General features: G+C 38.9%; 1 protein-coding gene and 1 long non-coding RNA gene across 2 annotated transcripts in view; one reads left to right on the top strand and one right to left on the bottom strand.

Annotated features, from left to right (window-relative positions):
• ADGRV1 (adhesion G protein-coupled receptor V1) overlaps positions 1–23,988 on the top strand; it is a 291,122-nt gene that overhangs the window by 174,809 nt on the left and 92,325 nt on the right. The window lies entirely within an intron of this gene.
• On the bottom strand, positions 645–17,332 carry LOC114017004 (uncharacterized). Its single transcript, XR_003561803.2, has 4 exons — positions 16,675–17,332; positions 7,241–7,379; positions 5,201–5,292; positions 645–1,757 (listed from the first exon to the last, which is right to left on the bottom strand). It is a non-coding gene; the product is annotated as an uncharacterized LOC114017004 (long non-coding RNA).

Here is a 23,988-nt window from a genome sequence, read left to right as displayed (position 1 = left end):
AACTATCCAACAGGCAAAGTCATTTGCTGTTTTTGTTTTCTGAGTTATGTGCCTCAGATCGTTACACTTTGGGGTGTACTGGCAGTAGGCAAATGAAGTCTGTGTAGTAGACTGAATGTTGTCTGTCCAACCCCTTTTGTCAAGTATTGTCAAATATTTCTGGTTATGTTGTTCTTGCCATGCTAGTGCTTTTGACGAACTTTTGGTCCCTGGTGCTTTTGATGAACCTTAATAGGTCTAAGTCCAGTGTCTTAGATATATGGATCAAATAGAAAGAGTCAGTCAGAAATTTGCCCATGTTTGGGCAGGTACAAGCAGGGATCTGCAAACAAAACACAAGTGTGTTCAGGCTGCCAGTGTTACCAAGTGTGGTCTTTATTTATTTATATAAAATGTAGTGCTTTTGAGGGTATGATGTATGCCTGTTACTGGGCCTTTTCATCAACAAAACAAAGTACTATCAGGACACTATCCTTTTGCACAACAGTAGTGCTTTCACTCCTTAGGAAAGGAGTTACCTAATCCTAGAGTGGGTCAAACAAACAGGCAGTTCAGAGGCTAACCTTTTTGTCATACTTTCATTGCAAACACTCCAGAGAGAGATAAAAATGGAGCATGGAGTAAGTTTTGTAGCCAGGAATAGTTCAGTTTTCAAAAGGAAAAAAAAGTAATTAAAAAGAGCATCTTAGATAATCGTTCACAGGCAGAGAGGTTGGAAGTTGTGTGTTGGCTTTAATAACTTTTTTCCATTCTCAGTAAATACAGCTATGTGCCAGCATTTCCAGACCCAAGCATTCTCATTCAGCAGTCACGTGTTGGGCGTGTAGGCAAGTCACCTTTCTATCTTTCCAGAGTTCATGATGAGGTCTACTTTGCGTTTGTTCTTACTGTGTTTCCCGGGAAACAGAAACAGTGTAGAATAATAATGGTTTACTAAACACCTGGGAATATCACGTTTGATGGCAAAGTATGCCCACGATGATATTTTTCCTTGGCTTTGTATAAGTATCATCAAGGGTGTTGTTGTTTCTTTTTTTTACAAATTCCAAATACCAAATAGTAACTGTTTCTGTTGGAAGTCAGGAGAAATGTAGGAAATCTTGTTCACAAAGAACATACAGAATCCCATTTTGGCTTCTTTGGCAAGTATGCCATCAATCCTTCCTGTGCAGCTGAGAGGTGCTGCTTTATGGGTATCTCCTGTGTGATCCTGGCTTATGTTCCCAAATGTAATATTAAGAAAGAAATATAAAGGGAAACTTTAAATAAGAAGTAAATTGTACTTTCCTGCTTTAATCACACAAACAAGCAGAAATGGGAGGGATTTTGAACATTATTTTTTTTTTCATTTACCAGGGTAATTGAAAAGGATGAAGTATTTTGATTCTCAACAGACCTCATTTTTCAATGAATTTGTGATCATGCTCAAAAAGCTTACATCATTTTAGAAGAGATTACAAATCTGATGGTTGCTCACAATGTTAGAACTATGAAACACCAGTAGAAAGAAGGATGTGTCTCCGCTATGCATTGACATTTCTGTTATGTATAAACTCTATCTATACCAGGGAAATAAAGTTTGCTTGTGTTACACATTTATTCAGGTTTGGTGAAACCATAGAAAATCACAGTGAAACCAGAGATTTAAAAGCAGCGAAATAGAGATTCATAGCAATGGAAAAACAGAGATTCCAAGTCAGGTGAAGATACAGTATGTCAGTGTTTTCTTGGAAGAGGACATCTTTCTGTGAGTCAACCTGCTAGAGAAAGAGAGGAATTATCAAAACATGGGGGGAAGCAGTAGGCAGCAGTTAGTATCTTTGGCTTAGTAATAAAGAACATAACTAGATAATGAATCAAGTTTTACTTAGATACATTCTGGCCCCTCAACCCAAAATACAGTACCATAGATTTTTAAAGGAAGAATCTCCTGCTCACTTGCCTTTTCTGGTCTTGTTGAATAATTAGAATCTGTCTGCTCAATATGATTCACCCACATAAATGGCCATTAGGGCACAACAGCTTCCATGTCAGATATCTAACACAACCGCTGTGTTGCCCTTGAATAATCATTCTGCAGAATAACATCAGCTTAACTTAATTTCCTCCACGAGAAATTTCTAGGTTAACAACAGGACTCTCTGGAAGAATTTTAGTTAATAATTTTCTCATTGGCAGGTGATGTTACACCAAAATAGAAATACTGTGCTCAAAATTTTAATTTCAGTCTAAGTTTCTGATGCATGGAACTTGGTATATTGATCCAGACCAGCCATTGGAAATGCAGAGTTGGCAAACTGTATAGGAAGTATCTTTATAGAAAGTTCTCAAATATTTACCTATTGCACTTAGATCATGTACTAACGGATCATGTATATTGTGGTTTGTTAAGGTACTTTTCTCATGATAGCAAAAGAAAAGTAAAGAATATTCCAACATCCTTACTCTACAGAGTTGTAGAGAGCCAAACAGCAACGACACAAGACAACCATGCTTGAGCCTTTCAGGCTGCTGATACTGCTCAGCAAGGGGAACCCATAAGGTAGGGACACCAATGCTAACAACACTCTGACCACCAAAACGGGTCACTTCTCTACCTTCTCTCCAAGATCCTCTTGTAGTGTTTTACCGTTCCTTCTGCAGCCCCTATCAATCCCTACTCTACTGTATACCTTGCAGCTTCAAAATGTGTGAACTGAGAATGCTGTAATGAGTAGTTCTAGAGGTGTACTAGGAAGTCCTGGGATGAAGTTCATACAACACATCTTCCACAAGTAAGGCTTCCACAAGTAAAGCTTCCACAAGTAAAGCTTCTGCAAGTAAAGCTTCCACAAGTAAAGCTTCCACAAGTAAAGCTTCCGCAAGTAAAGCCTCTGCTGCAATTTAACGTTATTCTCTCATAGTGGACATGACTCATGACATTAATACCTTTTTGTTGATATTGCTGTGGTATATATATAGACTTTTTGCAGTGATGCCTAGGGGACTATAGGAAAGATAGTCAAAACTCCTCTAGGCAAAAAAAAAAAAAAAAGATCATACGTGTTGGCATAAAAAGTTTCTGCCAGCTGGGTGTCTCCTGAGTCAAATAATATGATGAAACTGAGCCTGGCAGATGAAAACATCCCAGTGTGGAAGGGCCTTGATGTCTTCTGATTGCTATGGTAGGGAAAACACAAGTGAAAACACCGCTAGAAAATACTACTCTAAGTCTTTTTATAGGCTGATGTTTCAAATGGTGTCAGTAGAGCTGTAAATTGTAAGCTTCTGGCACAGGTTGTAACATTCCAGAAAAAGAATATTTTTTTACACAGAATCAGATTTAATGTTTAATAACAAACAGTGTGAATGTAGCCCAGTGAACTTTAACACATCAAGGACAGTGTTCTCAAATAAAGTGGCCTGCAAAGGTAGCAGAGTTCAGTTCTGGTCTTGTAGACCTTTGAAGCTAGTTTGTTTAATTTGGGGCAAGTTTATATACATGAAAGAGAACTGTATATTTTGGCTTTGGAATCTAGATTGCTGTTTAACCACCATTCATAATTATGGTATTACTTATTAATCTTTGTAGCCTTAGGTCAGTAGAGGTCTGAAATGCAGCTGCATGGTTCAAGCATGACAACTTCTCTTTTATTCTTTCTAGTGACAGATGGTTTTAAAAATAAGCATTGCAACAGCATGTAATACTTATGTGTCATTTTTTCACAGCCTGTCGCAAAGTGCTTAAAAAAATATTTGAAATCTCTGTGTTGTAGATAGAGAAAGTGAGAGAAGAGAAGCGTCCTTACTTCTCTGTGAGTACGTTAGGATGGGGCAGAGTCAGGATCCAAAATTAGGGCCCTTCAGTCCCAGTCCAGTGCTCTGTTTACTCCAATGTGAAAAGAATCAAAACATAAGCATATTCTGAGTGAAAAAAAATCTAAATCTTGTCTAACAGTTCTATAATCCTTTGGTTATCCTATTATCCCTTGATTGATGAGGTCTTTGAGATGCTAACCAAAGTTAAGATCTATCCTGCATTCTGAGTTGCTTTTCCAGAAACTTAGTCCTCTAGCTATTAGAATTTTCTTTGAAAGATTCCACTCTGAGGAGGCATTTCTACCTTAATCTCTAAGAGCTTCCCATTGACAACAGCTGAAATGCTCTGTTGAATTTTCTGTTAAAGCAGTTCCACTGCCTGAGAGTAACTTGCTGAAATTCAAGTCTGTGAAGGGTTGTTTGGGGCTGGTATTTGAGTAAGCAGTATTCTTCTTGATCATGTTATATATTCATTGTTAGGTTAAGATGTTAATGTTTAAACAAAGTTCCTTCAATAATAGCACCCACTTTTAAATTTAATATAGGTAAATGTAAATATGCTTATTATTATTTTTTTTATGTTTCTTAAAACAGTTTACTTGAAAGTGTTAAACATTCTGCGTGTCTGCAGAGTCCTCTCTCATTTCCTTGTCCATTTTCCTAGATTTTTCCATGGTAGATAGGATGCTAAGTTCTTACCGCAGGGCAGACACCTTGTAATTTTCCATGTGCTACTTAGAAGTTTATGTGAGATTTGGAATTAATCACTTACACAGTTCCCCCTCATAATGTGCTTTATCTGTTACTGATTGACCAGGGTAAGTAAAAAGTTCTTAAACTATTGATGATGCCTTTCTATAAATTAACAATGCCATTAATCTGCACTCAAACAATGAATTATTTTCTTGAAAAATCTCTCCCTTGAGTAAGGGGGTGAAACCATAAAGTCAGAAAGGCTTTTCCTATAGTGGCCCTTGCAGTGCTTACATAGAAACATGTCCTCTTGCTTCAATGTGTAAATTTACAAAGGAGTGAGGACAGTAGCTGAACACCTTAGGGAGATGTAAATTATACTGGAGCCAGAAGCTTTAATCCTTTTTCCACAGGAAAGGAGACTTTTCCTTTTTCTTATCAGATGGAACAGAAGGAGGGGAGATCGATTCCAGTAGTTCCGTTGGTAGCTTTGCCGTTATCCAGAGAAGGATCAGGGGGCAAAAGGGAGAGGAGGAAATTATTTTTAGGAGCATTATTTTATGTTCACAAACAGAATTTTGCAGATAGCCTCTTGCACAAACAGAATTTTGCAGATAGCCTCTTGTTTTTCTGTTATGTACACTGGAATGAAAAAAACTCCCCCCAAATACAAACTACTTCAGTAAATTTATGTATCTTAAGAACTAACCATATGTTCAGCTTCAGCGATGACCTGAGGTAGTTCATGAGTGGAACAGCCATAGTCTTCTGTCTCCAGACAGATTAAATGCCAATATGAGACTGTACAAAATTATGAAAATAGTTTTCAGATTACCCTGAAAAACATTTCTCCATAGGAACTTCATATGTAACTATTAGAAACTGTGAATGTTTAGCTTATGCTGGATTCAGGAGGAGCACTTCCACTTTTCTCGTCCTTAAATAAAAGAACAATTATAATTTACTAGGATGAGGGCAGGGACAAAATGGAGTTTTGTTGAACATTGACTATTTAAGACTTATTTGCAGGTCACACAGCACCACAGAGGTTAAAACTGAGTAGATTGTGCTCACTGTCACACCAAACAACTCTCTGTTCTTCAGTGAGTGGTGACTGTTTCATCCCTGCAGTAGGAAGCACTGGTCAGGAATCTAATGTTTATATTGGCTTGTGTTAGAGGCAGTGGACCTATGAGTTGTATTTTGTAGATCTATAAGCAAAAGCCATATTCAAAGTCAACAGTGTGTTTATAAACTAATCATACTTTATGCAAATCTTCTCTGGAATTTAAGAATTTCACGCATAACTGAAATTGTGGGTGGGATAAACTCATCTGGCACTGATGACACCATTTGCTCTTATCATTTCACTTCCTAATTTGATACCTGTGTTCAGTGCACATTAGGAAAACATGCCTGTGTACCCAGGGAGGGAGGTTTTCTTTGACCACAAAGCCTGCATCTTCAGGCAGAAAAAAACCAAGTTTTGTCTGTCTTTAACAATACGTTGTACTGGTAGGAGCAATTGCTTTGAAAGTCACGCTTGCATAAGGTTATATATTAGCCATCTAATACTGAAATTGTCAGCGCTAATACCTCCATGATATTTTATTTTTTTTTAATGCAGCATTCATTTCAGTTTCATCATTGAGAGAAATGGAAGATAATGCAGTGGAACACATACTTTTTCTTCTCCTCCCTCCTGCATATATACTTCAGATATTTGAATTTATACCAATTACTTATAAACTTTATTCTTGAATCTCTTTTTAGCTGAATTAATTCCTGTCTGTTGCTGACAGCTGGAGTAGTATTTTCTACCCACAGCACCACCTACTGAGACCCAGTGCCCACTCTTTTGAAAAGTGCTGTCTCCCAGCAGTCAGTAGTCTTGTTACTTCCACCTTCTGCTTGCAAACGGTACCAAAGTCCTTTGTAATAGCTCTATGCAACTTTTCCTTACTTTAAATCACACATAAAAGGATATTAAAACTGAAAAGGAAAGAAAATAAAAGTTTTCATTAAAAGCATGTAAGGTATTTGTATGGTGGCACTTGTAACACATTTATTACAGCATCTCAAAACTGACATACCAGACTGCAGCTGTGAATTAATTCTCTGCAATGATGTGAATAATGTGAAAAACATCTAAACGTAGTGGCTGAATAAATCTAATAATATTGCTTCTATACCTGGTTTAAAATACATTTCATTACACAGCTGTCTGATTATCTAGCAGAAATATTTTAAGACAAGTGTAGAATTTTTTAATTTGGCTGATACTTGGCAGTTCATTCCCATGGAAAGCACTGAACATTCCCAAACAAAAATACTGTCGAGCCTCTACGTACAAAGACTGGCATGTCTCTGGTGAGCATAGGTGCCAAGTGCAGTCTCACTGCTGCGATCAGCATGGCAATGTTGTGACTTAAGCTGTCCTGCAACGTTATTCTGTCAAAGCAGAAAAACATATTGGGAGTTAAAACTTTAACGATTATCACTCAACTAATAATTAATTAATAATGGTTTTGAGGGAAGAGGGAATGTGCCATGTTTTAACTGAGCTGCAGCAGAGTTTTGAACACCCTGTCACGTTGCAAACAAGCTTATCCTCTTGGAGGACAGTCAATTTAACAACAGACTAGGTTGATTTAGACATGGAAAGTAACTGTCACAACTCAAATGCTAACTTGTTGCATGCAATGGTACTGCTTCTGAGTATTGTCATAGCTTTTAAGGGCTGAGTAACCTTTTTTGTGTGGTTCCTTCAAGCATGAATAATATTAATCCTCTGCGTCATCTGAAGTGACTTCTGGCTTCTTTCTTTGTAGCCTCTTCCTGTATTTCCAGGTGGTGGTTTTATTCTTCCATGTATTTTTCTTCCATTCCTAAAGATAATTTTAAATGAAATGTTTTGGTTGTTAGGCTGGATATCAGGAAGAAAAGAAATCAAGAACTTTAAGTCAGGGAAGGTGGTGTGAAAAGGGAGAGAAAAGGGGAAGCCAGAGAATACTCATTTTCAAGTCAGCTTCCCCTGTGACTCATGGCTCACTCGTCTGACTGAATTCCTTTGTTAGAGTCAGTTCAGGCCTAGAGGAAAGAGGTTTCAGAAGAACAGAAGAAATGGAAACCTGTTTGATTGCTCTTGGAGCATAGAGCTTGAGATTGCACTGTGCAGCAATGTCTTAATGTGAGTATATGCTAAAAATATGTTCTTCTTCCAAGTATTCTGGCTTGCTAACCTCCTGGGATATGCCAGTTCATAAACTGGTTATGTCCATCCTGTACAAAGAATACAAGCAGCCTCCATTTCAAAGACATGTCTTGCAGTCACAAGACTTGAGCCTAGAAAGAGCTGGTTTTCAAGAAAACAGGGGGGCTTCAAGGATTTTATCTTCCTGAGGAGTGTAAACCGTGACTTTTCTTCTCAGATTCAAACTTTCTAAAAATGCTGTATTGCAGACTCTTAATTTAACATTCCTCTGATCCTCTGCAACTTTATTTCACCCTTAACCTTTTTCTTAATGTCTCTTCCCCTCTCCCACCTCTGTGCCAACCATCTCTCCCTGCATCATTTAGTCAGAGCCCAAAGCAAACAGCAGTATTGGTTTTGTTTGGTGTGTTCTGCAGTGTTGTTTAAATATAATGAAAAACAAAAGCCACTTTGAATGAAGGTAGATATTTGCAAAATTGCCTACTGAGAGTAAGATGGTTTATGAGATTGAAGATAACATAATGAAAGTCTGCAAGTCTCTGCATTATTGGAGCAGAGATAGACATTAGTGTAAGAAAAACATGATAAACAAAAATCATAATTCAGAGACAAAATGAACACAGGACAAATGCCAATGTATTTATAAAAGCATACTAATTTCCATCTCAGTTTTATGGCATTAACTGTTGACTGCTTACTTCAACAGGAAATAACATATATTGCTCTGTCAAATAGCACAGTATGCTATCAAAGGTAAAAACAGTTGCTTGGTCTTTAGCTTGCTCAGAATAATAATCTCTTCAGAATTGTCTTTTGTTTTCAAATACTCATTACCATCAGAGTATTAGAGAAGTGATTGCCTTGTGTTTTTCATTTATATATCAAATCCTGAGGGGTGGAATTTTTTGAATTTTAGTTTTCTACTTTCTGGACAAAGCAAATGTTCCTTAATTCTGTTTTAAAGAGATTTGGTGCAAGTTAGGGATTTCGAGAGCAGAGCAGTGCTGTTTACCCATGGTCTTGGTTACAGGACAAGGAGTTGATGCTCCTGGTAAAATGATAAGTATAGGACCTTTATCAAGACCTCTGTTGACATCCATCTTTTTTTTTTCTTTTTTTTTTTTTGCGGGGGGTGGTGGTGGTGCGGCGTGTGGGGGCAGGGGAGAGAGAGAGAACATCAGTTATAAATTAGCCAAAGTAAATTTTAATATGAAGAACTTTTAATGTGTGCAGCTGAACAAAAAGTCCTTTCTATTCCCAGAAAGGCCTCCCTTATTTTCAGTATAGGAATTCCAGTGACGATAATATGCAAAAGTATAGTAAATCGTACAACTTGCTGCATTTCTTGGGAAGTGCTTGATGACAATCTCCTTTCACATGTGTTCAATTTAGACAGTGAAAAAAACAGTAAAACACGTATGATGATGGGGGATTTCCACTTAATTAGATGACTTTCACTTTCAGGCTGAACAGATATGCCCACTGAGAGGCAGTCTTTACCCACGGGCCAGCAGGAATGCTCAAAAGACTGACTTTTCTTAAAATTCATTCATGTGGGGGTTTTGTACCTATTCTGTGTGGACTTTCTTTACAATTAATTTACCTAAGGAGGGAGTGAGAGGGAATCCTATATTACAGTCTCTAAACCGTTTTGAATTAATGCTGTATTTTGAGCATTCACAATAGTAGCAATATGCTACAGAAACCAGAAAGCAAAGTATTAAGTAAACAGGATTGAGACTGGAGAGAAAAAAGTATTCACAAAATTTTGGGCTTGTTTGTTCTGTACGGATACTAATTTTTGTACCCTTAGGTACAAAATTTGCACTGCAGACACAAAACCGCTGTAAAACATAGGTTTTGGGGTTTTGGTTTTTTTTTTTTTTTTAGTATTAATTACTACTTTGTAATAAAAAAGATTAAAATGACTAATCACATGGAGTGAAAGGTAGAACTTCTGTTTTTCAATTCCATTCATTTTGCTTTCAAGTAAGATTCTGAGCTTGGTTGCTGGCTATGTGCAAATTAGGAAAGCAGAGGAAAATCTGCAGTCAGGCTACTGGGTCTGTGTAGGAAAGGTTCAGCCTGGCATAAACTGTACACCTGAGGTTTTAATCTATTTGCCAGATTCTGTATTCTCTTGCTGTACACTTACATCCAGTCAAATGAAAAGCAGAGATATAGATGTTCATAAGGATACGCTAAATCATAGCATGATTCATGTAGTAATACTGCTGTAGCTGCAGTTTGCTCACAGCAAAATTTTTAGGATTAGATATCTTTTATTACACCAACTAATACAGTTGGAGAAACTAGGTAGGTCTAATATGCAAACATTTTTAGTGATGAAGAACTGAAGAAGGGGATGGTGTCCTCAGACTTTTGCATTTTTTTGCTCATTAGATGGTTTACACAAATTTACTATGTCACTGAATGTCTTTGCTTCACTGCAAATTTTGTAAGTTGCCAGTGACCCAAAGGGGCCATAGTGGCAGCCTGCAATTGCTGGGAGATTTTGAGAGGGACCTTCTTTCTTGCCTAATGCTTTTCCCTGAATTTCCATCCAAGAGGCTGTGCAATGCAAAAAAAACCAAAAACCCATGCCTGTGACCCTAATCTTATACAGTGACATTTTATTCTTCAGGCCTTGGAGGTCAAGAATATGCCTGCGTAGTCCTTTCCTGGCAGACATAAACGTACACTTCTCATGCTTCAAGCTGGACTGAGGCCAGCCCTGAACAAAAAACGTTCAGCTGCAGTTAGAGTTGCTTTGTGTTCAAACTAATGTGGGACTCAGCCTCTCAGCAAGACTTAACTTTCTCAAGTACTACACAATGTTAGCCAAACTATACAGCTTTTGATCTGGGGCGAGCTCATATTCAGCTGACTGAAAGCATAAGACAGATGAAATCACATCTGTGAGCAAGATACAATACAAATTAAAACTGATCTTATGCAACATGGGTAATGGTCGTGCATGGCAGAAGGTCTGTCCTTGCTGTGCCAGGGGGCCTGGGGACACAATTTTGCAGGCATAGCCTTTGGAGGTGGGCAGCAGAATGGGGAGGTGCAGAGAGGGAGAGCACGGGAAGGTGCTGGCACAGAGGAGGTGAACTAAGGAAATTACGTTGTTTTCCTTGAAATGACAAAATCCGATTTTCTTTGCTGTCAAGAAGCAAATGCAAGCAAATGCAAGCACATCCCCAAATGCAGTATGTAGGTGGCACAGAATCAATGCAAGTTTTGAGTTCAGATGATATTTCAGTGATAGCAATTGACTACATGAACATATTAAGAAGAAACAGAAAAGTAAAACATGGTGATGAGGTAATCTTGGTTAATAAATTAATGTGCATAAGCCACTTTATTCACATTTGAACTTCTGGTGTTGATTAATTTATCACATGGGAGGGGTCTGAGGAGGGCATTTGCTATTATTAGTATAGTTGAGCATAGGAAGGCCTTGAAACACCTGGTCACAGCAAAAACATCCCTGTTGTTAACATCCTTGTTGATAGGAACAAGTGAAATGTTGAGACTAAATACAGAAACAATCTCTAAAAGGAGACAGGTTGGAGATGTGTGACTGTTTAAGAAAAACATTCTTTGTGTCTGGCTTGTATTGCAATCAAGGGTAAGGAAGATAATACCATGTCCCTAGAAAAAAAAGGGGCTGTAGAAAAAGTGCTTTTGTTCCATCTTGAAAGTAAATTGGTGATTAATTGCTTTAGAACTATCAGTTAAGCAGAGAAGGTATTTGCTTCCTTATATAAGCATCCATACACAAAGCCATTCTGCTCAGCCTGTTTTCCTTGAGCATGAGATTTAAGCTTGCACTCCACCAAGCTGGTTTTCAGAACTCTGTTTTCTGTCTCTGCTCTTTTTGCCTGCAGAATTACCAAACATCCGTGAGAAATATTCATTGTTTTAGGCCTGCTAAATGTAAACAGCTCTCAGTTTTACAGCGACAGAGCTGCAGAGGAGCTGCAGTCACCTCAGGGATGGAATGTAAACTGGGCTAGGCAGCTATCAGCTCACAAACAGCTCTTTTTAAAGAACGTACATCTGAAGTTGTTTGACTCTGTCCTACCAGGACAAGATTGGTCTCTGTGCTATGATTGGCAGGAGCATATTCAGTGTTTAAAAACTCCCAGAAAAAAATACTAAGCCATGGATATTTATTCCTCTCATTTTGAATGCTGTACCCAAGTTATCATGTAAAGAGAATTCTCCATTGCACTGCATTAGACAGTGTATATCCTGCAAAATCATAGAACATTTTCTGTTCTTGCAGCCTCTTTTGTCGGTCAACTAGTGGTACATAGAATGGTCTGGATATCAGTTTTACTATTAAAAAAAAAAAAAAAGGCATGGTGATTGTATGTGACAAGTTTTTTTTACTGCTCTAGAACTACCTTCTAGAGTAGTAAGTAAAGACAACTAAGTAGACAACATTATTTTTGAACTTAAAAATTCCATAGCATCTTAATCACCTGTGAAATACTTTCTTGTCTAAAAGCAAATTTTGTGCAAGGAGGTTAGTTTGGAAATTAACTCAAATTTTTTCCAGTAACTTTTTCTGGTTTCACTCTGACACAATGAAACAGAAGATGGTTCAAAAGTTACTGCCCAGTTGGGAACGGGCTTTGTTTTTCTTACAAGGTAGGGTTAGTGGATCATGTAATTAGAATTACTAAATGCAGATTCAGTGGATTAAACATAAGTGTCTTGGGGGGGTAGTGGTTCTTCACTACTAAAGTCGTAAGAATTTATAAGTAACATTAGAACTAAAATAAAACAATTTAAAGTATTTGCACTAAAAAAGGCAGTTGTTAAGCCTTTGGTAGTGACCTTCTTATCCAAAGGTGTTCTGCAGTATCTGGCAGCTATCAGATAATCAGAGGAGCTGCTGAGAACTGAAGCAGTGCTGCTGTGGCTGGGAGCAAAACTCCTGGAGAGGAGGTGTTGGGGGTGGAGGCGCTTGCTGGGCGAGGCATCTCATGGCTGTCTGACAGAAGTTGCTCGGTGTTAAGCCTTTATGTGGAAAAAAATGAAACAAAAATGGGAGATGAGGAGTCTTATTCACTCTCCATCTTGTAATTATTATCTGCCTTATTCCCCCTTTCCTTCAGTAGGTTTTTCCTTCCTGTTGCCACAATAAGTGGAATCTGCACCAAGGCCAGAAGTTAATCTTTTTGAATAACAAGTAATACTGAAGAAAACAGGAACAATTTATTATATTTATTTAACAAAATTTATTGCATAACAGCTTAGCCTCAGAGGCACGTTAATTACAAAAAAAAAAAAAAAAATTGGGTTCAAATTCTGCTGGATGTTAACACAATCCTGGTTTCCCTGAGGTTGTCCTGGCTGTCCAGTGCAGCCTCTCTCACATGCACTGTCAGATCTCTTCAATCAAGTAGCAACCATAACTAGAGCCTCCCTACTGATGCCCAGCAATCATAAGAATCTTGAAGCTGCTTACAGCTGATACAAATAATGATCTCGCTCTAGGTGGTCTTATTAGCCCAGCCATTTGGATTGGCACTGCTAGGAAACCTGTGCAGATCCATTTTTACCAGCCCGCCCCCGAGGGTGAATCTTTGCAATATAAAGTCATGCAATTTGGAAATGGTTTATGACAGAACTATACTCTGGAGTCCGAACTTTCATTTTAAAATACATTCCTACAACTTCAGGATGTAGAAATAGACCAAACAACAACTTCAGCTTTACTCTGATGCAATAGGGTTTTTTCCTCATTCAGGTGAGAACTTGGAAGTTCCCTGGTAGCCGTGAGCTGCCTCGTTCATACCAAGATGAGGCTTTGAGAAATTCATGCTGTGAAGCCATAGGTTCTGGCTCTTTTTCCAGTTGCCTTTTTTCCTTAGGGATTTGCAGAACTGATTCAGACTTGTTAGTCTGTCCCACGCCTCTTTGCAGTCCAGGCACAGAAAGGCCTTTTTGCTTTAGTAAGATATACTCTAAACCCAATGTTCCTGTCTGAACCCTGAAGATTTCCTTTAGTGCAGGGCCTGTTCTGTATGTTCCCTGCCAGATTTAGGCTAAACCCTAAACTGGATTCTTTTATTTCTCCAAGTTCTTCTGTTTATTTCTTGCAGCTACTGTAAGCCTTCTTTTTTTAACTGGGCACTTCTACCCAGGAAGTAATTTTTACTATGTACTATGTACAAAGTACTATTTTACTTTCAGACCCTTTGTTGTGTGTGGCCTGTTCCACATCTGCATGACTGACTCTAATCCTGTGGGAATAAATTTGCCAGTCTGACCTTAAATCTGGTATGAGACTTGCCTTAAGTCATTGCCTCTACATCATCATCATCATGGGAAGGAAAACACAGTATTTCAATCGAGGAGAAGGCTTTACAAGTAGCTTGAAGTATATGTGTCACCTTCAGAGGAAAGGGCCAGATGCAGAAATGCATTATCATGTCCCAACCTAAAATGCAGTTTTTGGTGGATGACAAGAGTCAGTCCCCTGCCTCTGTACTCTCACCATCTACCCCAGGACATTGGATGTCGTCCTCCTGGAATGTTTACTTGTGTCTCATGAAACCAGGAGTCTGTGAGTTGTTTCTTGTCTTTCTGGCTTACTTTACTGGATTGCAAATCCAGTCCAGCCCATAGATTCCATGAAAATGAGTTACTAGTGAGTGCATTTCTGTTCCTTTTCAAGTATGATAGAGCAGGGCTATTTTGGATATTTTTTCTGTTTTCAGTAAAAGCCCAGGGATGCAGTTTAGAGACTTTTGGACTGAGGGGATCCATACAAAGTGAGAGGCAAGCTTGTGGCCTGGAGCTTCTCTCAAGAGGGATATGAGTCACCAGTCAACCCTGTGATCATTATGCATAGCAATACCAAAAACTATTAAAATAACATTAAAACTGTTAGAAAGAATTAGCTAGAGAATGTATAAATAAGAGAACACAAGGACACTGCTACACCTTTGTAATCACAGCATTTGAAAGCTACAACTTGTTTTACCTATTGTAGCTTTGGAACATCTACAGCGCTTAAAATTCACTGTGTCTGGATGTGATGAGTCCAATTCACTGGCTATTGGCTGTGCTTTGGGTATGACAAATTAAGTACCTCTTTAATTCCTATACACAGCTTGAAGATTTTTGAAGTAGAGATCGGTTTTGAAATATTTGAAGTGTTGTAAAATGAAAAGACTGTCTCACATCCCATTTTTCCCCACCTTTTTCATAAACGACGTAAATAATTTTATGTATTGATGGAAAATATAGCAGGTGAGTTTAAAACAGAAAGAGAACCTTTCTATTCTACTTTGAATAAGGGGATAGCCATTCTCAGCTTAACAAACTGGTTTTAATGTTCCATGAATATATATCAGACATTTGAAGCTATTAAGTGTGATAAGTACAAGTATGATCGAACTGGTGCCCAAAGTATGGAATATATTTATGTACTTTATTCCTAGGGCCCCCTGGTACTAGTTTACAAAACTAATCTTTCAAATTGTAAGTAATTAAGAAACATGCAAAAAGCAGCTGACACTATGACAGTATACAACTGTGTGCTCAAATTCCTTTAGCATTTGGTGGGAGATTCTCGTCAAGAAACAGGAATTAGACCATATGAACCTACATAACCCAGCCTTGGGCACAGGGAACTAATTTACTAGAGAAAATACAGATAGTGTTTAGTTATTTTTTTAAATACAAACCCCTATGTCTACATTACTGTTTTAATACAAGCCTCTTTAACAACATCTGAGAGGTCCTTTTAAAGGATTAAGCTTGAATCACTTTGTATTTTTAGAAATTTTGCTAAGCCTGTGTTTTGACTACTATCTGCAAACCCACTTACTTGAGACGAAGTTAATGTGTTCTGCATTCTCATTATATGTCAGAAATTATATGAAACTGTTACAGAAAACATTATATTCTTTAGCGCTCACCACAGCTTCTAGTCACCAAGTATCAAAACAGTGAAGGAGGCATTACAGAGTAATTTTTCAGGCTATTTTCATATGCAGATGCTCTATTCCAGAATAAATATCAGTTTATTTAAGTCATTTTTGTGTGAAGACAGTTAGAATAACAGTTATTTTAGGAATAAAAGACTTCGTCTGCAGTTCATTTTCATATGTTGGCGGAACAACTGAGCAGAGATTCTAGCTAGATAAGGAGGTTTCTGTGTTTGAGAAAGCAGTTCAGTTTGTACCCCTGAACAAAGTCCGTGGCAGCAGGATATAACTAAAATCTATAAATACTTGAACCACACTCCGGAACTTATTTTTACAATACTGTTTGCGTACTAAAAGTTGTACTTAATACCTAATCTATGTTATTGCTTTAGGTTAGTCACAGTTCTAGGATCCTTATCTTTTTGGCATATTTAATGTATTTTTCTTTGTCTGTTTTTAATCTAAGTGATTGCTCAGAGCGCTAGTGACCCAGTTCCTTCCCCCACTTGTTTACAGATCAGGTAGGTCTGTACAGAACAGATAAACTACAACTACTAAAAGATTATTTAATGCTGTTTAATAACCTATGTCAGCTGGCATGCTCATGATGGTTTTATTACAGGCGTCTGAAAAGTCCTGTCTTCAAGTGGAATCATCTTAAATCTTTACTGCTTGTTATAGCCTATGCTGTTTACTAATTCACATTGATTATTGTGGGTTCAAACTTCAATCTTTCCATTCGCACAACAAAATCCACAGGTTGTGCGTTCTGTTTTTGTTAGAGGGGGAAACCTTCTTCTGCTCTGTAATTATGAAGCCCTTTGCGCAGAGAAAGCAGCAGTTAAAGATACCTGTATCACAATAGATTATATTGATCACTGAACTCATCATTCTCTGGGCTGTATTTTAACATTTAGAGGGAATCTGAATCAAAAATTGTCACATATATTTAAATAAGGCCAGCATTTCTTTAATACCACAGGTTACAAATAATAGAAATACTAGGGGACTTACCTGTTAGCCCTTGAAGAATGCTCAGTTTGTTTTGAGCAAATTTCTCTTTATGTGTTAAAAGCTTCTGGCAAAACTTGAATTAAATGTTCTTTTATATCATACCAGACTTCATCTTAGAGTAGCTCTTCTAAACAGTAAATGAAGAGAGATCCCACAGTCCTGTGAAGATCTTTCTGCACGTAAACCTCTGCTTTTTTCTTGAGAGTGTAGATGGCATGCAGGCTACCAACGGAGGTACTGGGGAAAAGTATAACCATCTACCATCACCAGCCTTCAGCTAGAGGTTACATTTTTAGCGTACCTGCTTTTTGAGCTGCTTACGCAGCCACTAATTCTATAAACATGACTCAGGTTACTGTTAACAGTTTAACTGTTTTAAACTGTGGTCTTTGCTTCATGTAGTGCATTTTAACTGAAGAAGAAAAGGAAAAACCCCTCAAGATGATCTCCAGACCAGTGTTAGGGGACTAACCTCCGGGCAGAGTTTTGCTACTGAAGTATAGTAAAGCCAGAAAACACAATGTGTCTGTAATTACATCTTGCTTATTTATTTTTTAAGAACAAATAGTTATCCTTCACAGTTGGCTAGCCATATAAGGAAGCATGGGAGACCCTCTGCTACCATATATAAGATATTAACCAAGGAGACACCCTGATGGCATCCAGACCCCAATTTATGGTGAGTCTACCCTCCCCGTGTTGTGATCCCTACAGGGGGGGAAATCTCCCGTAGGCACGTGGGTAGAAAGAGGGCTGTGTATTACTCCAGCCAGCATCTAGACTGCAGGGACTTTAGGTTATTTTTAGAACAGAGTAGAAAAAATAGAATAGTTCCAGTTGGAAGGGACCTACAATGATCATCTAGTCCAACTGCCTGATCACTTCAGGGCTGACCAATAGTTAAAGCATATTTTTAAGGGCATTGTCCAAATGCCTCTTAAACACTGACAGGCAGGGGGAATCAGCCAGAGGCATGGGGCATTGTCCATTTCCAACTGTTTACATAAAGCATCAGGATTTAACAGGCATGCTTCCCTTGCAGTACTTTTACTTACCAAACATCACATATCACTGACCCTGGAGAGAGTCCTAAATTCAGTTTAGAGGTAATAAATGGTCATGCTGTCAGATTTGTGGGTGCTAACTGCTGGAAACTTACACCTGAACTTTAAGAAAAATCTATATCCAGAAATGGAGGAAGAAAAAAGTCACATTATTAAAAGTTTTTCCCAATGTACCCCCTAAGCACATAGAGATCCCACTTGAGAAGCCTCTAGAGGCAATTAATCTGTCACGGCAGCTCTGCTCAGGGTTATTTTCTGAGCTTCTAGATAGAAAACTATGAGGCAGATCCTACTGTAGAAAACCAACATCTATTGGAAAAGCTTGGTTTGGGCCTGCCAAATTGGCATGTTCAGACTGCCCTTAGCTGTTTCTGGGTACTTAAAACTGGAAGAGTCTGTAGATATTTGCTGGTTTTACAAAGAGGCTCTTTTCCACTTCTTTTTGCGTCATTATAGCAAAAGTGTTGTGTTACTGAGGGTCTTGCAGTGGGACTCAGAGTGGCAAAGCAACGTGCATCTTTGTCCCTGAACTAAATGGAGGTGATAATAGGAACTGTCTTTAAAGGATACTATGCCGGGTACATTGATCTGAATCTGTATATAAAATAAATGGGTTGGACTTCATAAGGGCCTATTAGCCCTTATTTTTCCTTATTTATATGAAAAAGTCTAATAAAAATCAAGTATAAATTCTCAATGAGAATCACTCAACACATTCTTTGTTAGGGACAGCATGATTGAAAGAGAGGAGAAACTGTTAGAGGAGGCTTTTGTCAGGCTTGTTCCGCGGAGGGTGCGAGTTGCCCCAGCCTTTCCCCAGTGGCTAGCTTCTGCCAGCTGTGAGCATCGCGGTGCCTCACCCCCTCCTGCCCTGCACCCCACACCCTCAGGTTGCCTGCTGCCTTGCTCAGGGAAGCAAAATAAGTCCCTGAGCCTAAAGAGGGGAAGTGAGGAGGGCAGGGACTGAACCCAGCATGAGATCAATGGCTGTCTTGCTCAGCTGGGGGACGCAAATGAACAACATATGGTTGCTGATGTCTAATCGCTACTTGAAATGGTTGCCAGTTCTGCTGCTGCTTAATAAAGTGTAAACATCTTTACACAAAAGCGCCATGGGTCACTCTTGTACATATACCATCAGTATTTCAAGTGGCTTTATTTCAGTTAGCTGTTTTGGCTTTTCTTAAAGTGCCGGTTTACAGTGACATATAATCAACATATTTTAAGCAAATAATTCATAAACACAAAAATATCTCTAAGATACACAATGCATGCAAAATTATACAGTCAGACTTTGGAGCTGCTCTTCAAAAGGTACTTCTCTTTTAATATATATGTTCACTGGCTTAACTGAAGGCAGAAATCAAGCTAAACCCACATGTGTTTTTTTTATGTTGTCAGTTATAAAGCACCCCTCTCTGAATGATGGTAATTTCTGAAACAGTTTAGTGACCAGTGAAGTAATTTAATGTTCATGTAAATTCACAAAGGAACTTCAACTGCTTATTTTAGCATCATTAATACAGAAAAAAAATAAATGGAAAGTTAGTTATGGAACCTTTCTTTTGACCCAGTTAAACAGTGTTTTGAATCTTCTAAATTATATAATTTTATTATTATATAATTTCCTCTGTGCTCTGAAACATTCTCTGTGATTTAGAATTTTTGTTAGTGTCCATAGGTCTCTCCCATTTTTTGAACATCCTTTGTTGGTATTTTTGTCCTGGCACTTAACATCAGAACACAAAACACAAGAACTCTTGGCTTAAATCAGTGCTGTCCTGTTACTACCGAGCAGTAACAAAACGTATGATTCATATGCGCTATTATTAAGCAGCATCCCGGTGTTCGAGGAGGGAACCCCTTCTTCTACCCATATAAAGTAAATTCAAAGCAGATGAGAGTGGTTTGGTGAGGACATAGGGTTTTTAATGTGTTTATTTTTCTATGTTACTGTTCATTGCAATTAAGTCCAACAAAAGGAACAGCACTGCAAGTTATGCCTTTGATACTAATCCTCTTTTGATATTAGTTTGGTGTAGTGACAGCATATGGTTGGGCTCTTTGCTTTGTTTTGTTTTTTTAATCAAAATGCATGTAAACAAGCTCTATAAGGAAGACAAACTTTTTCCTACATAGAACAAAGAAAATTTTGATTTATTAAAAGAAAATATTAGAATTGATAAGAGAAGAAATTTATTTAATGTGAAAAGGAAAGAAATGACCACCGTTAGGATTAATTTCTGTGAGACATATATGGAGACGTTTTGCCTAGAAGAAGGCAGTGTCTCAAGCTATGTGAGTTCATACTGGGAAACAGGAATTTACAGAAATCACAAAAACATGACATGAGCATGTTATTTGCTGGCATGCTCTAAAGCATTCTAGAGGAGTCGGCCCCTTGTTCTGTGGGTTTGTCCTGGTGCGGAAGGATCTTCTTCTCAGCCACAGGAGGCAGAGGTGCTTCCTGCTGGGATGAGAAAGTGAAACTGTTTTGAGCAGCTGTGGCAGACTCTAGCTCCATGCACTCTTTCAGAGCTAAACTTTGTTATTCTGCTGCTTGGTGCTTTTATACCTGCTTGGGTTAGCCTTCTCCACAACTTTTTTCTCTGGAGCGCAGCAAGGTGTTCTTTTTCTTGTTTTCTTCACGCAGCACATCATGCTGCCTTTTCAGCACTGCTTGCAATAGGGAAAGGTTACTACTCTCAGATTTTTTCTCCCCCTGTGAAAACATTTCTGCAGTTCTTAAAATTATAAATCAAGTTTTGATCATATTTAACTGCTTTATTATTTCACTTCTACCCTTTATTTTACTTATCACTTAGGGTTTTTTAACTTCACATTTGCACTAACAGTGCTGAAAGTTCCTGTTTTCTAGTATTTTTGGAGGAGTTGTGTAGCTAATAACACATCAGATACACTTAGGTCTTTCTGAAATAATGTTTTTTATTATTTACTACATTGTCAGGCTGAAAACTTGGGAAGGAATCTTGACAGACTGGCTCAATTCGAGGACAACATGGTAAATCAATTACCTATGTATTTCAGCAGAAAAAACATTCCTGTCCTCCTCATTGGGTGTTGCGTATTCTCTGACCAGGAATAGATTATGTGATATTGTTTGCCAATGCAAGGAAAAAAAATCTTACTTAAGTAAAAGAAAAAGGGATATTCTTTCATCAAAGTATTCCTAATTTATTAGTTTCACTGCATGTCCATGGAACGGTTTTGAAGGAATGCCACAATGACAACCACTTTAATATAGTACTTCCCAGAAAAGTTCAAAACAGTTGGTGGAAGGTAAGACGTAGTCTTAAATCCAGAAGTAACTGGAAGTGCTGATATGTTGGGTATTTATTTGGAATCATTGGCCTTTATCACTCTTGAAATGTTAAACGAAGAGAAACAAAGCTACCTGTTTGACAGAGTTCATGAAAAGGTGCACAGCTCAGTTTACAGTGGGTACCACTGCAAGTGTGTGTTCAGTCTGGGATGGTATGGAGCAGCCCTTGTAGTGCTCTGCTGTGTATTTTTGGTTAGAATGGTGTTCGTAACACATGGAAGTTTTGGTTACTGCTGAGCAGTGCAACAAGGCTGCCTCTCCAACCTCCCATGTCACTGCCCAAAGGTCAGTAGGCTGGAGGTACACAAGAGGCTGGGACCTCTGACACCAACTGACCAAAGGGATATTCCGTACTGTGTTCCATACCATGCTTTAGCAAAAACAGCTAAGAGAAAGGTGGATATATAGGTTTCTTCAAAGGGACTTATAGTTTTACCCATAGTTAAATTTTCCTGCGCGTAATCTTGGATTTGATCATACGGTGGCCAAATAGTATATTAATGCTATAAAAGATATGTGAACTTTGTACATATACTAATTGTTCAAAAACTGACCCAGTCTACTCTGGTCTGACCAGTTAAGGTCATTACTCTTACCGCAGATTCACAGAAGGTTTAGCTTGGAAGGGAGCTTCTGGACACCATTTTGTCCAAGCACCCTGCTTGAGCAGGGCTACCCAGAGCCGATTGCCCAGGACTGTGTCTAGATGTTTTTTTTCTAGATCACCTCCCAAGGATGGAGACTCCATGACCTCTCTGGGCAACCTGTGCCAGTGCTCAGTCACCCTTGAAAGTGAAAAAGTGTTTCCTGATGTCCAGAGGGAACCTCCTGTGTTTCCATGTGTGCCCATGGCCTCTGGTCCTGTCAGTGGGCACCACTGACACCGCCACCTGGCTCCCTCCTCTGTGCCCTCGCCCTTCAGGTGATATATAAATAAATAAATATATCTATAAATATATGTATACACACACATACCTGATATATAAGATTCCCCCAGTCCTTTTCTCCAGGCTGAACAGTCCCAGCTCTCAGCCATTCCTTGTAGGAGAGATGCTGTCCCTTAATTGTCTTCATGGCTTTTTGCTGGACTCTTTCAACTATGTCCTTGTTTCTCTTTTACTGGGAAGCCCAGAATGACACAGGACTCCAGGTGTGGCCTCAGCAGCGCTGAGCAGAGGGGAGCAATCATCTCTCTCAACCTGCTGCCAACACTTCTATTGCATCCCAGAACGCTGTTAGCCAAAGGCACATGGCAGGCTCATGTCAAGCCTGGTGTCCAGCAGGACCCCCAGAGCCTTTCCTGGCAAGTTGCTGTCCAGCTGGGTAGCCACCAGCATGGTGGTCGTTCCTTTTCAAGTTCAGGATTTTGGCTTCCCCTTCATGAGCTTCCTCTCTGCCAGTTTCTACAGCCTGTCTAGGTCCTTCTGGATAGCAGCATGACCCACTGGTGTATCAGCCATTCCTCCCAGTTCAATGTCATCTGCAACTGTGCGGAGAGTACACCCTGCCTTGTCATCCAGGTCATTAGTGAAGATGTTAAGCAGATCTGGACCCAGTGGCATGTCAGTAGTCACTGACCTCCAACTAGACTTTGCAGTAATTACCACCCTCTGGACCTGGACATTCAGCTGGTTCTCAGCCTACATCACTGTTTGCTTATCCAGCCCATAAATCAACAGCTCATCTATGAGGATCTTGTGAGAGACCGTGTCAAAGGCCTTGCTGAAGTCCGAGTAGACAATATCCACTGCTCTCCCCTCATCTACCAAGCCAGTCACTTCATTGTAGCAGTTTATCAGGTTGGTCAAGCATGACTTCCCCTCAGTGAAGCCATGCTCACTGCTCATTGTGATTTTCTCATCTTTAATGTGCCCGCGAATAGTTTTCAGGATTAGCTGCTTCATCACCTTTCCATGGATGGAGGTGAGGCTGAGCAACCGGTAGTTGTCTGGGTCCTCCTTTTTGCCCTTCTTGAAGATGCAGGTGACATTTGCTTTCCTCCAGTATTTAGGCACTGCTCCTGGTCACCATGGTTGGCCAAAGATTACTGCAAGTGGTCTCACGACATCTGCCGGCTCCCTCAGCACTCATGGGTGCATCCCATCAGGTGCCATGGTCCAGTTTGCTTAGGTATTCTCAGACCTTATCCTCTTCCACCAAGGGTACATCTTTCCTGCCCCAAACTTTACCCCCGGTCTCTGGGACCTGGGATACCTGAAAGCTGATCTTTCTAGAAAAAAGACAGACAAAGATGACATTCAGTACTTCCACCTTTTGGTTTGAAGTGGAGAGAAGATACATTTTGATGTGTCACGTGCTGTATCCTCATTTTAAAGTCCATCTTATCAAAGCATTGCAGCACTTAACCATAGCAAGCTGTAACTGCTACTACACTGTATTCCACTTGTTTATTCTTGATACATACTTCTTATTATTATCTATTATTATCTATCTATCTAATTATTATTATTATTCAGCCAACCTACTCCTCAGTTGGCAGTTACTTACCTGATTGGTGTGGAATCGCTTCAGTCTTCTGCTTTTTCCTTTTTCCCTTTTTCTCTTTTATTCAAAAGGCAAGGCTCACTTAGCCTCATTGTTTTCTCTGTAAATTTCTGTAAGTGAGGCCAAATTTAGCTCTGCTATTTCTGAACTTAGATTTTAATAAATCCTTTTTACAGTTTAGAAGGTTGATTGATTTCCTCACACCACCTATAGCTGGCATCACTGAATATGCCATGGACATTTGGTTTGGTTGACAGCGGTATAAATTCTTGTGTGGAATTTTTGTCATGTCCTTTTTGTTATATAAATGAAGAGAGAATGCTGTAAAATTTCTGGTAAAAAATTGCAGTGAGGTGATAAAAGTAAATATATTTAGTGTGGCTCCAAACAAACAAAATTAAA

The sequence above is a fragment of the Falco cherrug genome, chromosome Z, assembly GCF_023634085.1.
Source record: "Falco cherrug isolate bFalChe1 chromosome Z, bFalChe1.pri, whole genome shotgun sequence".
Classification (NCBI taxonomy): Eukaryota; Metazoa; Chordata; class Aves; order Falconiformes; family Falconidae; genus Falco; species Falco cherrug.
This window is presented reverse-complemented; position numbering and strand designations above follow the sequence as displayed.